The sequence below is a fragment of the Cyprinus carpio genome, chromosome A1 (genome assembly GCF_018340385.1).
Source record: "Cyprinus carpio isolate SPL01 chromosome A1, ASM1834038v1, whole genome shotgun sequence".
Classification (NCBI taxonomy): domain Eukaryota; kingdom Metazoa; phylum Chordata; class Actinopteri; order Cypriniformes; family Cyprinidae; genus Cyprinus; species Cyprinus carpio.
This window is the reverse complement of record NC_056572.1, coordinates 7,291,209-7,306,327: the sequence shown is the minus strand read 5'-3', so window position 1 is coordinate 7,306,327 and position 15,119 is coordinate 7,291,209. Positions and strand designations below refer to the sequence as shown.

The 15,119-nt window shown below is 35.4% G+C and overlaps 1 protein-coding gene across 1 annotated transcript in view; it reads right to left on the bottom strand.

Moving 5' to 3' along the window:
- The window catches only part of LOC109088128 (short transient receptor potential channel 5), a 78,070-nt gene that overhangs the window by 23,552 nt on the left and 39,399 nt on the right, over positions 1-15,119 (bottom strand). The window lies entirely within an intron of this gene.

Sequence of the window (15,119 nt, the reverse complement as noted above, 5' to 3'; positions counted from 1 at the left end):
AAATATTTTTCATTAAGAGCTCAACTAAGACATATTTGTTTTGTCGAATGTAAAATATCAGGTTAGATTAACTCATATTATTTAGTTTATATCATGACCACGCTTACTCACACTGGTGCTGCGAGTCCGTTAACAATACCATTTTGTCACGAGCTGTGGATGAGAAGGTGGAAACTTTGTTTTAGATAAGTTAGGATGTTATTTTCCGCCATTTACCTTTTTTTCACTCTTTCTTTTCCTTGAGAGACTGTTTGTGATCGGCGAAAATTGGTCTTTGTCTAAACGATGGGACATTTCTCATCCGTTAACTAGTTTCCTCACGCGCCTGCAGCAGAGAAAACCGCGCTTGAACTCCAGACCAGCGAGATCGACTGAGATTATTTTCGTCTTTTCCTTTTTCATTCGATGTTGTTATATAAACATTACCCCCCGGATTCACAGACAAGTTTCAGACTAAAATGCATGTTCAAGCTGTCTTGACTGAAATTTCTTGTACTGGCACATCTTAAAATATGTCAGTGCCATTGTCGTGTCTCAAGATGCACACCAGTAAAGTTCTTAAGACATTTTTATAAAAGTTATTTAAATATCCTGATTTAAACATGGCCTAGTCCTGGCTTAAGCTAAGCCCTGTCTGTGAAACCCTGTCTCTATGTTCAAACATGGAAGTTATAAAAGAATGAAACAATGACATTGTTCACATCAGGCATGTACATACTGTACATTTAAATTACTTTATGCTCTAAAATGTACACTTATATCACCTCACAGCAGAACTCCAGATCAGCTGTATGTCATGTGGGTTAACTGAGACCTGTTCTGAGGGGGATCACTTTATTAACAGGTACACTGCACAATTAAATGTAAACCCTTAAGTCAGATGCCCTTATAAAGACTGTAACTTTAATGTTTGCTCTTCACAGAAAAGTTGTCAAAGACAAGCCTGACATCACAAAAAGGCCAGATCTTTTTACAGTAAACCAGGTATGTATAAGTGCATTCATCCCATGTTGTATTTGCCATAATTACAAGATTCTGACTTGGAAAAATAATTAATGTCCTTGTAGAACTCATAATTAGCATCTGTAATCTGTGAATTTTCTGAGAGCTTCTACTTGTATCACATGACTCTACCTGACTGCTGCAGATTAATTTAGGCATCGATAGTGTTGACATAGAAACGCACAGTTCCCGGTCCAAGGACATGAACAGCTCTAAGTAGAACATGGTGTGAACACAGCATATGATCTTGAGTATTTGACAACAACATTACTTAACTGACTTGACAATGTCTTAATCGATCTGTTTCTTCCTCTGTTAGGATGCAGCTGACAAGACAGACTCCAGTAAGTCCTCAGTGTTGATCAAGCAAGTCCACATCTAACCCATCTAGAGTGGGAATCATCTTGGAAGAAAACTTTGTAATGGATGAACCGACCAATCTCAGGCCTTCTATGTCCATTTTTTCATACTGATTTATGCCCTGCACCTGGACTAAGTATTTGAAAAGCACTTTATATTTTATTCAGCAGGTAATGCTCAACCTCGGAAAAGGTGAGTTAACAACTAAAATTCAGTTCTGCCAATATTGTGGAATAAAACCATATAGTTTTGATGCCGTTTGTTGTGATTCTGAGATAAATTGTTTTATGTTAGTTTGTTGAACTAGTTTTTTCATGTTTTATGGGGAAGTGTTTTCAGATAAAAAAAAAACATGTTTTGTTGTTTTAAAATTAACATTTGGAATTGAATGAAAATAAAACAGAAAATTGCATGAATGTTCCTTTATTCCTATAAGAATGTTCCTTTATTTGTTTGCTTTTTTCTTAATTTTCTAGTTTAACAAATTGGAAAAATAAAACAACTGATATAGATTTAACTTGGAAATTACTGAAAGATTTTTCATTCATCCAATTTAAAACATTTAGGGTAATGATTTCACATCTATATTTTTTAACTTGAGCCAATTAAAAATAAATAACTTTCCCTAAACAATATTTTCCATGTCTATGAAAACTATAAACAGAAATTTAGTTTTCTAAAAATCAAGAAAAGTCTAGATTTATAAAAATGATAAATCTTGTACATACATTTATTGCATAAACATATCACACTTTAAAGAACAGGCAAATACTATGCTACATTTCTTTGCATTTGTTGTTGATTGAACCATGTGTGCTAACACATTTAGCTCTGAAATGTCACTTATGGTTTGCAGCAGAATACGAATGTGGTGACAGGAATACAAACAGTTCTGACAAATGCAAAAGGCAGTATTATTATTATGTTCCTAAAGGAAAGGTTCACTCATCTTGTTTACGCCATTCCACACCCCTTTGAATTTCTTACCTCTGTGGAACACAAAAGGAGAAATTTCCCTTAATAAAATGGTCAAACTATGCAGTGACAATAAAAGAGAACTGAAGCCGTCAAGCTTCAAAAAGTATACAAAAACTATCATCAAATTGGTACATATTAGAGTCCTTTTAAGCCATTTGATAACTTTGTGCAAGGAACAGACCTAAATGTAAGCCGTTAATCACTGAAAACGTGACTTTTGTGGCTTTTTTGTCATTTTGAAGATTTAAAGCCCCAGTCTTCATCCTGGCCCCAGCCAGGAAATTCATAAAAAAAAAATAATATAAATAAATACAAACAAAGCTCCACAGAAGAAAATCAGTCATACAGGTTTGCAACAACACAACGGCAAGTAAATAATATTCATTTTAAGGTGAGCTATTTCCTTAATGATGTGAAAAGTATCTCTATTATCAATCATTCTCAAAGAAGGAAGAGGAGGATAAATAGAAAAAAGCTTCTTCAGAGTGTAAACAAAGCTAATTACAAGTTTAGTGCACTGCTGTAGGAGACTTGCTTGTAAGAGAGCGCCCTCAGAAACATCTGCTTTGAAATGAAGCGAGCCAAGAAAAGCCTCATATTTCATAGCATATTTGTGATACGTTATCTAGTGGCTGTAATGGAAAATGGTGCGTGGGATGACAACACTGCATGATAGATGACTAACAATTCTTTCTCAGATTTAAAAGTTTCCATTGTCGAGAGTTTCTGAAGCAAGCCTGAGAAAGCAACGGCTTCTGAACCAACAGTGCCCCTCTGAATATCCACAGTTAATCACTGGTTTCCCACAATCCCTCACTCAGCCTTACTGCATATATCACAAAAAGGTCCCATAGGAAAAGACAATCAACCTCCACTTAATGAAGTAAGCTAATAGAAGCACCTGAATCCCAGGGAGGGGGCGTGGAAAAGGGGAAAAAGGACACAAGAGTGAGCTTTGAGAAAGGAGATAGGACAGTAATTTCCTTTAGGTTTTATTTTATAATGAACAGTTTGTAAGGCTGGTTCATTTCCCTATGCTTGACTTGTAGGTATTTCTTCCATGGTGTTAGGGTAACGCTACAGAAATAAGCTAAATCCCTTCTTCATCCATCAATATGAACACTAACCTTCAGGCGGCCCTTTAGCTAACAACACCATTCCTCAACCTGCCGACGGAATGAGACTGATAACATCCCAGCCAGCATGCACCACAACGGACTGTAGTAATGACTTACAAAACGTGACATCGTTGCAAGTAAATAAATGGCGTCTTGTATTCTGACCTGTGAGAATGGTCAGGATGACGTTCATATTTACCTCAACACTGCATTGAAGATAAATGAAACTGGATCACTGTAAAGATGGATGAGTTTGCTGTAGTAGTTCGCTAGACTCTGAGTGAATGAATCGTTCTTGCTCACTTCCATGCAGTCCTGGGGAGTGATGCTAGTGAACTACCTACATTTTTCAGTGCCACGATGGAAGCTCAGCAGCATAATAGCTTTTCCAGTATGAAGCTAATTTTACCAATGAGTAATGTTTTGTTGACAGAGAAATAAAGGAGGTATGTTGCACATTCATTTCAGCAAGGAGACAAAAGAAAGTACACTGAAGACTAGATTTACTTATGCACATAGCACAATACTCAATGTGGATGTAGATAAATGAATGATGTCAATATACACAACAATATGACGTCAACAGAGTAGCCAATTGAAAATGCGTTTAAAGGGATACTCCACCCAAAAATGAAAATTTTGTTATTAATCACTTACCCCCATGTCTATCCAAACCCGTAAAAGCTTTGTTCATCTTCGGAACACAATTAAAGATATTTTGGATGAAAACCAGGACACCTGTGACTGTCCAATAGACTGCCAAGTAAGTTACACTGTCAAAGTCCAGAAAAGTATGAAAGACATGGTCAGAATAGTTCATCTGCCATCAGTGGTTCAACCATAACGTTATGAAGTGACGAGAATACTTTGTAAGCAAAGAAAATATACGGTGATATGGAGAGAGACAGAGGAGACTGTTGACAAAGGAATTGTTTAATAAAGTTGTTATTTTTGTTTTCTTAACTTGCAAAAAGTGTTTCCGTCGCTTCATTTAGCCTAGATTGCATGTCTGATGGCAGATGGAGTATTCTGATGACGACTTTCATACATTTTATGGACCTTGACACTGTTATTTACTTGGCAGTCTATGGGACAGTCACAATGGTACCACAGAAATGGTACCATTTCTCTTAGTATAGAGATTTCAAATTAGGGATAGTTTAGTTTTGCTTTGTTGAAGCTATTAAACAGAAATTATGACACTTAAATTGCATTTAATTAATAAATAAATTTGTCTTTCTCAGAGATGTTTTCCAATTATTGCCCACAGAGCTATCAAAACCTGTCAAAGACGAACAATATAAATGTAGGTGGATCCTCAAGAGAAGGATAATCTATTTATTTTTTCCATTCGCAGTAATCATTGTTTTAGTTTATATAAGAATTAAAAATATGAGTAATTTTAATAATAAAACTTTATCTTATAGCACTTTTCATACATAAAGAGCTCAAAGGGCTTCACAAGGTAAATTACAAACACAAAAACACCGAACACTGACAATGTGATTTTACACAATATCAAAGTCAATAAATATTGATATCAATATAAGCACCTTAATCTTAACTTGCTTTTCAAAAATATGATTGCTTGAAGCCTGTCTAACTTCAATTGGTAGAAGAATACACTTTATTTAGATCAGTTATAGTGTTTTAGAATGAATATGTTAAAAAATGGAAAATAAATTATCCCATAATCCACCTATTATAATCCATCCGCTATAGTGTCATAATGATTCATGTTTTTGGTTAACAGGTTCAAAAATCAAGTCACTAGGATGAATCAGCACTGAGTGACCTTTATGAGACAGGTCAAAAGGTGAGCTGAAGGACAGGTAATAAGATAATCTGTTGTTCTTCTGCTTTGTTTGACAGAAAGCGATAACAGAACAACAGATGTCCTGTTCATGTTCTGGTTGCTAGGGAGCAGTATGCTAATGAGGATTGATCTCCAGCTCTGATAATGCAAAGAGTTTAGGCTAGCTCACTCTTGAAGAGTCACTGAGTCTAATACACAGTCAAAGAATACATTAACTTCCCCTAATGTTGTGCACAACTGCTCTGCATGATGTGCATCTGACCTGCATCACAGACTGCATGGGCCCTCAACACGCCAGCATTAATTGTTAGATAAAGAACTTTAATTTTAATGGAACACTGTCCATTATAACTGACACATTTATACACACCATCTGAAAATTGTACATTTGTAAACTGCATAAACTATACACTTGTAAATAACATATCTGTACATTCATTAAAACAATTATATATAAACAATTATATAATTATATAATGTTAATTTTCTCTATATTTCTACTTCTGTATTATACTGCATTATTTCATTTTGTGTTTTTCTTTTATTAGTGTTATATTTCATCTCTACTGTGTAATTCCTATGTATGTCTGCACTATCATGTTTGTCTGCACTATGTCTGTACTTTCTCCTGCACTGGAAACTCCTGTCGCCAAGACAAATTCCTTGTGTGTGTAAACATTCTTGGCAATAAAGCTCTTTCTGACTTCTGACGTCTAACTTTCCATTGCATTAAAGGTTCTCTATTGGAAAAAGGTTCTTTAGACTGGATCCTTGGTTCCCAGGTTTCATGCTCTCAGCAGCCATTTTAATACACAAAGGACAAGTCGCTCACCTATTATATCCTGGGTTATATTTTCTTTATTATGTCCAGTTTCATTGGACATACAGCATTCAATATCAACAACAACAAAAAAAGTTTTTTCGCCTTTCAAAAATGTATAATCTTATTTATTTTCTAACTGTAATTAAGATTTACATGAATCAAAACTCATACTGAAGTACACAAGACTGATAGAGAAAGGACTAGAAGGGATGGTGCTTTGTTTCCAGACTCAGTGCAATACAGTAATGGTTTATATTCAAATCTTTGAAAAACGGTCATTAAAATCTCATTATACACGCAGAAAAGATTTTCAGGCTCAATAAGAAATGTTAGTCTAAAAAATCTTGATGCACATTAAATGTATATGATTTGTCTTATGTCGTCATAGAAAGAAACAATGAAACATATGCCATATGTAGAATGGACTAAAGGTTATTCGGGTGTATAAGCAATCCCATTATATTACCGAACAAGAACTATTTAGCTGCCACTTTGACTTTATTTGAGTAATGGAACTTGCAGACCTGACAAGGCAGTGGGTACAGGCTACGGGCTACTTTAAGTCACATTAGTATGAGTTATCGGTATGTCAGCGGCATCTACTGGAATCATGGTCTAAAAAGACAGTTTTTCATCAGGTTCCTCTAAAGTTATCTACAGTAAGGTTAGCTATTACTAGCTGCCTCTTTTGGGATTGCATAACAGATTGTGTGCACCTCATTTGATGTTTTTTATTGTGATGGCAGATCTTTACTGAAAAGATTAAAGGTGTGGTCACACTAGACTTTGAGCATGTGAAATTTCTTTGAACACTGCAGTGGTCATTATATGACGTCATGCTCTGCAGCATCTTTTTAAAGACACAAAATCAACACATAACAAACAGCAAAAACACTACAATAATAATCTACTCCACTTTCCTACATCACTGCAGTTTTAATGTTGTTTAAATTTAGCTATATTATATTATATTATATTATATTATATTATATTATATTATATTATATTATATTATATTATATTATATTATATTATATTATAGCAAGTAACTTATTTAAACAGCAATGGTTTAATTTTCTAACAACCATTACTAATATCATTTTGTTGTTGACCAAATTTTAGGGTTAGCTTAGCTTCAATACTAACAAAAGAGCTAGTTTAGGAGACATCTGTAGGCGTGTTTCCATTACAGATTTGCGCAAAACTTTGGCGATATTTTATAAATGTTGATAAAAAAGTATTGCAAAATGACAGCGTTTCCATTAACCTGAGTTATGCGACTAAAACATAACTTTTTGCTCTCGTGTTTAGTCATTGCAACGGATTTTGGTTATATTTCTTCAAAGGAGGCGTATGCGTGTATCTTTACAAAAACAGCACAGAGAGCCACTTCAGAAATGTGCGTGGCGCGGCTGGAATAAACAAGCATTGACAAGAGTGGCCGCAATCAGCTTCAGTGGCGGTATCTTCAGAGCAACACTGAACCGCACACGTGTGCAGTGTAAATTTTCTAAGCATTAATGGTAGGGAAAATCCCTTATACTGGAGAGCGGCCACGTATAAAGTGCTTCTTGGAGGTTATAATACATTGAAGAATGATCATATGACTTTTTACATATGCCATGTGACCTGTAAATGCGAAAAAAAAAGTTTCCATTGCAGTTTTGCGAATTATTCCTTTTTTGCATTGCCTGAAAAACCACCTCATGTGAGCGTAAAAACTTTTTTGCGATATATGGGCATTTTTGCGAAATTGACGCATTTCCATTAGGCATATTTTCAATTCGCAATTTCAATTTGCGCAATTTGAAGGGTAATGGAAACGTGCCTATTTATACCCTATTCTTCTAATCTTCCCCTCCCCACCATGCAGTTCTCCTTCAACTTCCCCTAATAAGCGTTCAGCTTGCTCAATTTCATTTTTGCACAGTTCGGGTCAGATGTGATTTAAATGCTAATTTACTTAGCCTCTTCAGTTCCCCCAGCTGCAATGTTGCTGCAGTGCCACTGCAGTTGTGTATAGCCCAGGCAATGCTCCAAACAACAGATCACGAACACTGTTAGCAGAATGTCATTCTCTCTTCACTCTGAGCATGGCAACCCGACTGCACCGATAATGCACCGCTGGCTCTGGGAAGTGTCAGGTGCCACTCCAGCCAAAGTTCACAAATCATGATGTCAGATTTTACTTGCTTTGCACAACAGGGGAGTAAATATCAACTCCATGTTGTTTCACGTATGTAATTGTAATTTATCATATACACTATAACTGACATCATTATAATTAAAAGAGAAAAGATGTTAAAGGAAATGAGATCGGCTTAATGGTTTCTGCTACAAAGGACCAACAACCAACTCTATACTGTATGCAGAAATGTCAAGTCTAAAGACATATATACATAACTAAATGAAAATAAATATCCCGAAATCCTAAACAATTAAATGACTAAACCTTTTAAAATAAACGAAAATGTAAAATATAAAAAATGTTGGAGTCCAGATCATGCATGTGTGCACAAGATAAAAACTGGCCAGAAAATATATCCATTTAAGAGAAAATCTCTGATTGAGGGACCAGCATGAAAGCTTGTTCAGTCTTGTTACCAATGCAAGATAACAGAAATGTTATTTTTCAGAATAAATAACCAGGAAAAATAATGGACAAACATTTGGCTTTGCCTGTCAAGATACAAGACGCACAATCAGTTTTTTTTTTATGGCCCACTTTTCCTGAAGAGATAATTCGCAAATATATACTTAAACTTTTAGGAATACACAAACTATCAGATATGAGCTAAAAGCCAGTAAACCCCAGTTTTGATTTATGATGCATGATGCATCTTTAAAAAGCTATGTTCACAGATTGTGCCTAAATATGCCCAAGAAATGCTCAAGAACAATAATAATGGATATGTTCAACTAACCACACTCGACTAAACACCATTTTAACACACATCAACAGTAGAATCCCAGAGATGTACTGTATGACAACTTGAGAGCAAACAAGCTATAAACACTTCCTCTGATTTCCTGAGAGAGGAATCATCAGGACATGTTCTCCAGGGTACAATCCACCAGCAAAAACTTCTACAACCTGTACACTCACTCACCAGCAAACCCACAGAACAGATAAAAATAACCGCTGCCAGTGATAGCGTATGAACAAGAGGGAGAGATTATGAGACGGAGGCAGAGGCCAGTGAAAAAGAGAGATGCAGAAATGCAAGTGTAAGACTCTGGAGTGAAGACTAATCGCTCCCAGCGTTTTCCACGGAGATCTTCTGTCCCTATTTGTACTGTAGCAGCAGAAAAGAAACAACATAGGGAGGGGGAGGATGTGGAAAGTATAGCTGAGGGGAAAATGAAGTCAAAAAGCATCATGATGAGACAGAATAAGAGTAGGAAGGAGACCAAATTTAAAAGGGTGGAAAGGGACTGTGGGAGATATAGTATGGATAAAGCGCTATTGAGTTAGGCTAACTCTTGGCAGATGTCCTGGCCGCTGTCCTCGCAGGTCTGAGAAATGCTGTTTCAGGGGTATATAAATAGACATTGTGCCACTCTAGTAAGCTGTGCCCACTGGCATGTTCAGCTGCCAAAATGACATGGCACAAGGTCCAAATGTTCCTCTGTACAATCTGTAAATAATACTCTGAATTGAATTATGAACAATGCTAATGTATAATTCAGCCATTTATATGATGAAATCCTTCATAATTCATATTTAACCACAAAAAACTTCAAGCTAACCAAAATCAAAGTATAACCGAAGGTAAAATGTTCAGATCAGTGAATAATCACAACAGCACATGAGAAATGTGCACAGAGTAGATATGAGAAACTGTGATATGAAAAAAAGCAAAGAGTAAAACAATTGATTTTAGGTTACCAAATCGTGCTGGTGAATCATAACTACACAGTAGTGCTTGCTGAGGTGTGAAGTGGTTTAATCTATACATAAGCATTTGTAGGTTACGTTTTAACACATGGAGGAAAGTAAGTTTAAAGATATAATTAATGCCTCGCTGAAACTGATGATGCAGAATATGCATAAATGTCACAACAGCACACATCAGATGCAGAGAAAATTAGAGAATCTTCTGAATAAATCAAACTGTGCAATTCCCTACAACAGTGTTCACTGTCCTGGACACATGGTTTAATGGAAAGTTATACTTTTATATTTTACCTTTTATGAAGGCTGTGCATTTTTATGTCTTATATTGTCATGATCACAATATAACAAAACATGTTCTCTTAAGACACTTATCTCTTATGTTACAACTGATATTCAATATTGATATGCTGTAGACATACACTACTGTTCAAACGTTTTTGGGTCAGTCAGGGTTTTTGATCAGCAAGGATGCATTATATTGATTAGGAGTGACAAGAAAGACAGTTATAATGTCACAAAAGGTTTCTATTTCAAATAAATGTTGTTGTTTTTTAACTTCATCAAGCAATCCAATGAAACAATAAAAAAATATGTATCACAGTTTCCATAAAAATATTAATCAGTAGAGTTGTTTTAAACATTGATGATATTTTTAAAATGTTTCTTGAGCACCAGAACAGCATTTTAAAATAATTTCTAAAAGATCATGTGACATTGAAGACTGGAGTAATGGCTATTGAAAATCCAGCTCTGCCATCACAGGAATAAACTGCATTTTAAAATAAATTAAAATAGAAAACATCTATTTTAAATTTGAATTATTTTTCACACATAATCCATGCATATTTGAATGTATGTGCGTTGTTTTTGATATATACACAAACAGCTACTCTTTGTAAACAGACCAAGATTAATAATTAACCAAACAGCACACAGCAGAAACACATGCTAAAATAAATAAATTGCCGTATGTTTGCAGACTGATTAACTGATTAACACACACACACACACACACACACACACACACACACACACACACACACACACACACACACACACACACACACACACACACACACACACAGGTTTCCATGTTTTATAGGGACTCTCCATAGGTATAATGGTTTTTATTTTGTACAAACTGTATTTTCTATCCCCTTACCCTAAACCTGCCCCTAAACCTATACCCCTCACACAAAACTTTTAAAAAACTTCATTCTGTATGATTTATAAGCTTGTTTCCTCACGAAGACCAAAACTAAAAAAGGTCTAAATTTCCTGGTATTACTATACTTGTGGGGACATTTCCCCATAACATAAGGAATACCATTTAAACACACACACACGCACACAGAATAAAGAGAAGAATACAGAGATTTGTAATTTTGTTAGCTATAAAGACAGTCCTACTGTGGCAAATACAGTAAGCAGTATGCCTACTCAAGTATATAAACACAAGCACAGAGTACTGCAGTGGGTGGAGCTAGTAGCTACTGTATTCACATTAACAAATACATACTGTAAACCGAGATAATTTGTGTAATGGGTTGCTACAGAGAATTCCCTAGTCGTTGTCGTAACTTCATTGCTGTTGAGAGCAATCTGCTTGTCACAGAGACATTGGAGTGCTGGTTAATTGATTCAGACCCTGCTATTCTTACCGAGTGAGATGAATAAATGATAAGGAAAGGCTAGGCAGGGTAGTGTGTAGAAGCAGAGGGGCAGCAGACTGAAACTCCAGTTCACACTCAAGCTGCCGAGGATAAGCCTGATGTTACTGTAGCCAGAAAGTCATCTTTTTTGTGCCTGGAATAAGCTTTCTGTCTCTCAGCTTCCTGTTACCTCCTTCCCCTGCTTTATCCTTCCTGCTTAGTCCAATTTAAAGTCCATATTAATGTTTTATGGAGCAATGAGTGAGCAAAACAGCACATATGGAATTTTTTACATTGTATGACTTCATAAGTAAGATAAATGTGCACAGGAAGCTTGTACTATTAAATGACAAAACATAATTGCACACCATATGTTTCAGGAGTGTAATGTAGTGTCAGGAGTAAGTAATGTTGTCATCACAGGCAGTACACAGAGGTAGAAAGCCAACATTAGAATCCAATGTGTCCTTAACATCCTGTCTACTGAGAGACCTTCATCTGGTTGGTTTTCATAGACACATCCTTCGCAGCTCTTGATTTCCAACAATCCCCCATGCAACTCAGCAGAGTGGTTGAAATAAAGTAAACTCATTCTTGAAAAAGCATCCAAAATACTGTTATTTCTTTAGATGTAAAACTTGTTTAATGTGGGAAAGGCTAAAACTATAAAATGTATAATTTATAAATGTTAAAAAACACAATCAAAAGAAAAAAAACTATATAACTTGTTATAGTTAACTAAAATTATTACAATAGTTTTTGTTAAATCCAAATAAAGTTGAAATAAAATAAAACATGAAAAAAAAAATAATGAAAAAAGCTTGAAAGAAAATTAGAAATTTTGTCTTGGCAACTAACTGAAAGTAATAAGTTAAATATTAGTTATAATAAGTTGCGCTTCTACAATAACACAGAAAAAATATATAATATTCACTCAAGCTAAACAGAAATATTAAAATAAAAGCAAATAAAACGGAAAAAGCACATAGCACTAAAATTACTCAATCTTATCTATAATTAAAATTAAAATCTTAACAAATGCTATAATATTATTTTAAAAATATTGAAAACATCTGCTCAAATATCTCTCTATTATACTATGAATATAAGGGCCAAAAAGTAAAGCGAACTATTTTGCACAGCTTATCTTTGATTCCTGTAACGAAATAAGTCATCAAAGCAGAGAAGCATTGATTGACTTTACACACAAGGTCCAAAACAGCAGAATAGAGCAGCAGAGACCTAGAGAGAAATAATAAACCTCTTTCTCTCTCCTCCCTCGCTCCATCAGAACAAAAGAAGCCATTGCTGCTCAGATGGCCGGGAGCGATCCAACCTGCCGACCAGGCAGAGTGAGAAATTGATTTGTGTTGTATTATTCAGCAACAATTTGTTCTCGGTCAGATCTACCTTCACTGTCTTTTCTATCTATCACTCATCCTTTCGCCCCCATCCCCCAATCTGTGTGTTTGATTTGGACCAGTAAGAAAGAGTGAGCAGAGAGAGCATACTCTAATCCCAGGGTGCCGTCAGTGAGCGGGCAGTGAGAACACAGCGTGCAATTCCTCCTGCAGGGTGCACAACTACAGGGCAATAACCAATGTTCATCCAGTATCCAATGTGAAGAAGAACACCTGACCTGACACTTTACATGCAAAAGTGAAAATCTATTTACTTACTCTCAAGTTCTTCCAAACCCATTGGACTTTCTTTTTTCATTGTAAAATATAAGCAAATGTTTACTACAATGTCCAAGCTGCTCTTTTCTGTACAAAGAAAGTGAATTGTGAATCAATTCAAATTTCAGTCTGTTCCCCACACAATGCTATCATAAGGCAACAGACTTTTATGATGATAATTTGTTCCTTTTTAGAGCATAACAGGCTCAAAGAATGCAGCTTCTGCTACATTTTTTTTTTTCAACAAAAGTCATACAGGTTTGAAATGAGTAGGTGAGCAAATGCCTCCTGTGTCTTAATATATTTTTAATATTTCTATTCTGAGATGTTTGACATTTTATGCAGCTTAAAAACACAAGGTAACTAAGAGCCATCAGGAAAGGTAATATGTAAGGAAAATGTACAGTCATAATGCAAAATAAACCAGGACAGGATGATCAGTACCCTAACTCATAATGACATCAAAATACAATAACATCAGTGAGTTCAATCAGTGAGTGTCAAATTATGTAATTGATTCAATGTTGAAATTAGTGATGCACTGAAATTTTGGCTACTGAAAATATTATTTCTGGTTTAGACTAAAAATAGTTTTGGAGGTCTGAAATCACTGACGTTAAATTAGTGCTTCTCTGATTATGCATTTTGACTGTATCAGTGTATATTTGTACACAACATGGATAAGCTACAACAGGTAAACATGTTAGCAGTGTGAACATACTTCACTGTGCCGAAAAATGGTGCTAGATTAGGAATGTGTAAATTTTGTTTGTCTAAAATATCCAGAGGCTCTTTGCCAAAGAACTTTTCTACAAATGGTTTATCTCAGAGATCAAGACACTCTGAATAACATAGTAAAGTCATCTAAAATTACCCAAGATTAATTACCAAAAATTATTTTCATTTTCAGTTTTCAGCTAAATTAAAATTTTAATTTCAGTTTCAGTGCATCACTAGTCCTATCCCAAAATAATATTAAAAGAATTAACACATAAGAGATGTTGTTGCAAAGGGGAGGGCAAGTTAATGTTTTTGATTAAATATTATGAGAACACATTAATTATAATAAACACTACTATTGTCAGCATACGGCGTGTACCAGGAATAGGACTGAAGAATCAGAGTGTGATTCTAGCACAGAATACTTTAATAAACCACTCAGGAACCAGGAGACAATGATAACACAACTAAACATGACAGAAAATGTACAAAGACCAAGGGAGAACTGAGGGCTTATAAGCAAGAACCAAACAAAGGGAACTAATGAGATGATTAATCAACACAGGTGGAAACTAATGAACTAATCAGGGAAAACAGGAAAACTAGGTCACCAGCAGGAAGAACAGAAACACAGGGAAATCTAAACAGAAACTAAATGTGACAGCAATATTCTATAAAACAATAATAATTGTTCATTTTTGTTTTATGGTGACTTTAAAACACTGAAACGCTCAACCACTTTTAAATCCCCTTTAAAAACACTGGGCCAAAGCCCACTTCTAAACAGTTCTAACAGCAGCAGTTGTATCTATCGATGCACATGAATACAGCAGTTCAGCAGTTCAGATTAGAGGCAAGGTAAGGTGATTGAAGCACAGTGGTTATTGAGCAAAAAGCTGCTCAGAGTATATGGGGTATGTACTCCTTATCGATTCAAAAAGTGAGCGAGCGAGATGCTGGGGTGGGGGATGCTGACTATGCTGATGTTCCTCTGCAATAAATCAACTTTCCAAAATTACAGAAAACGAGATGATGGAAGGACAAGAGGTGAGGGGCGAAAGGCACAAGAGAAG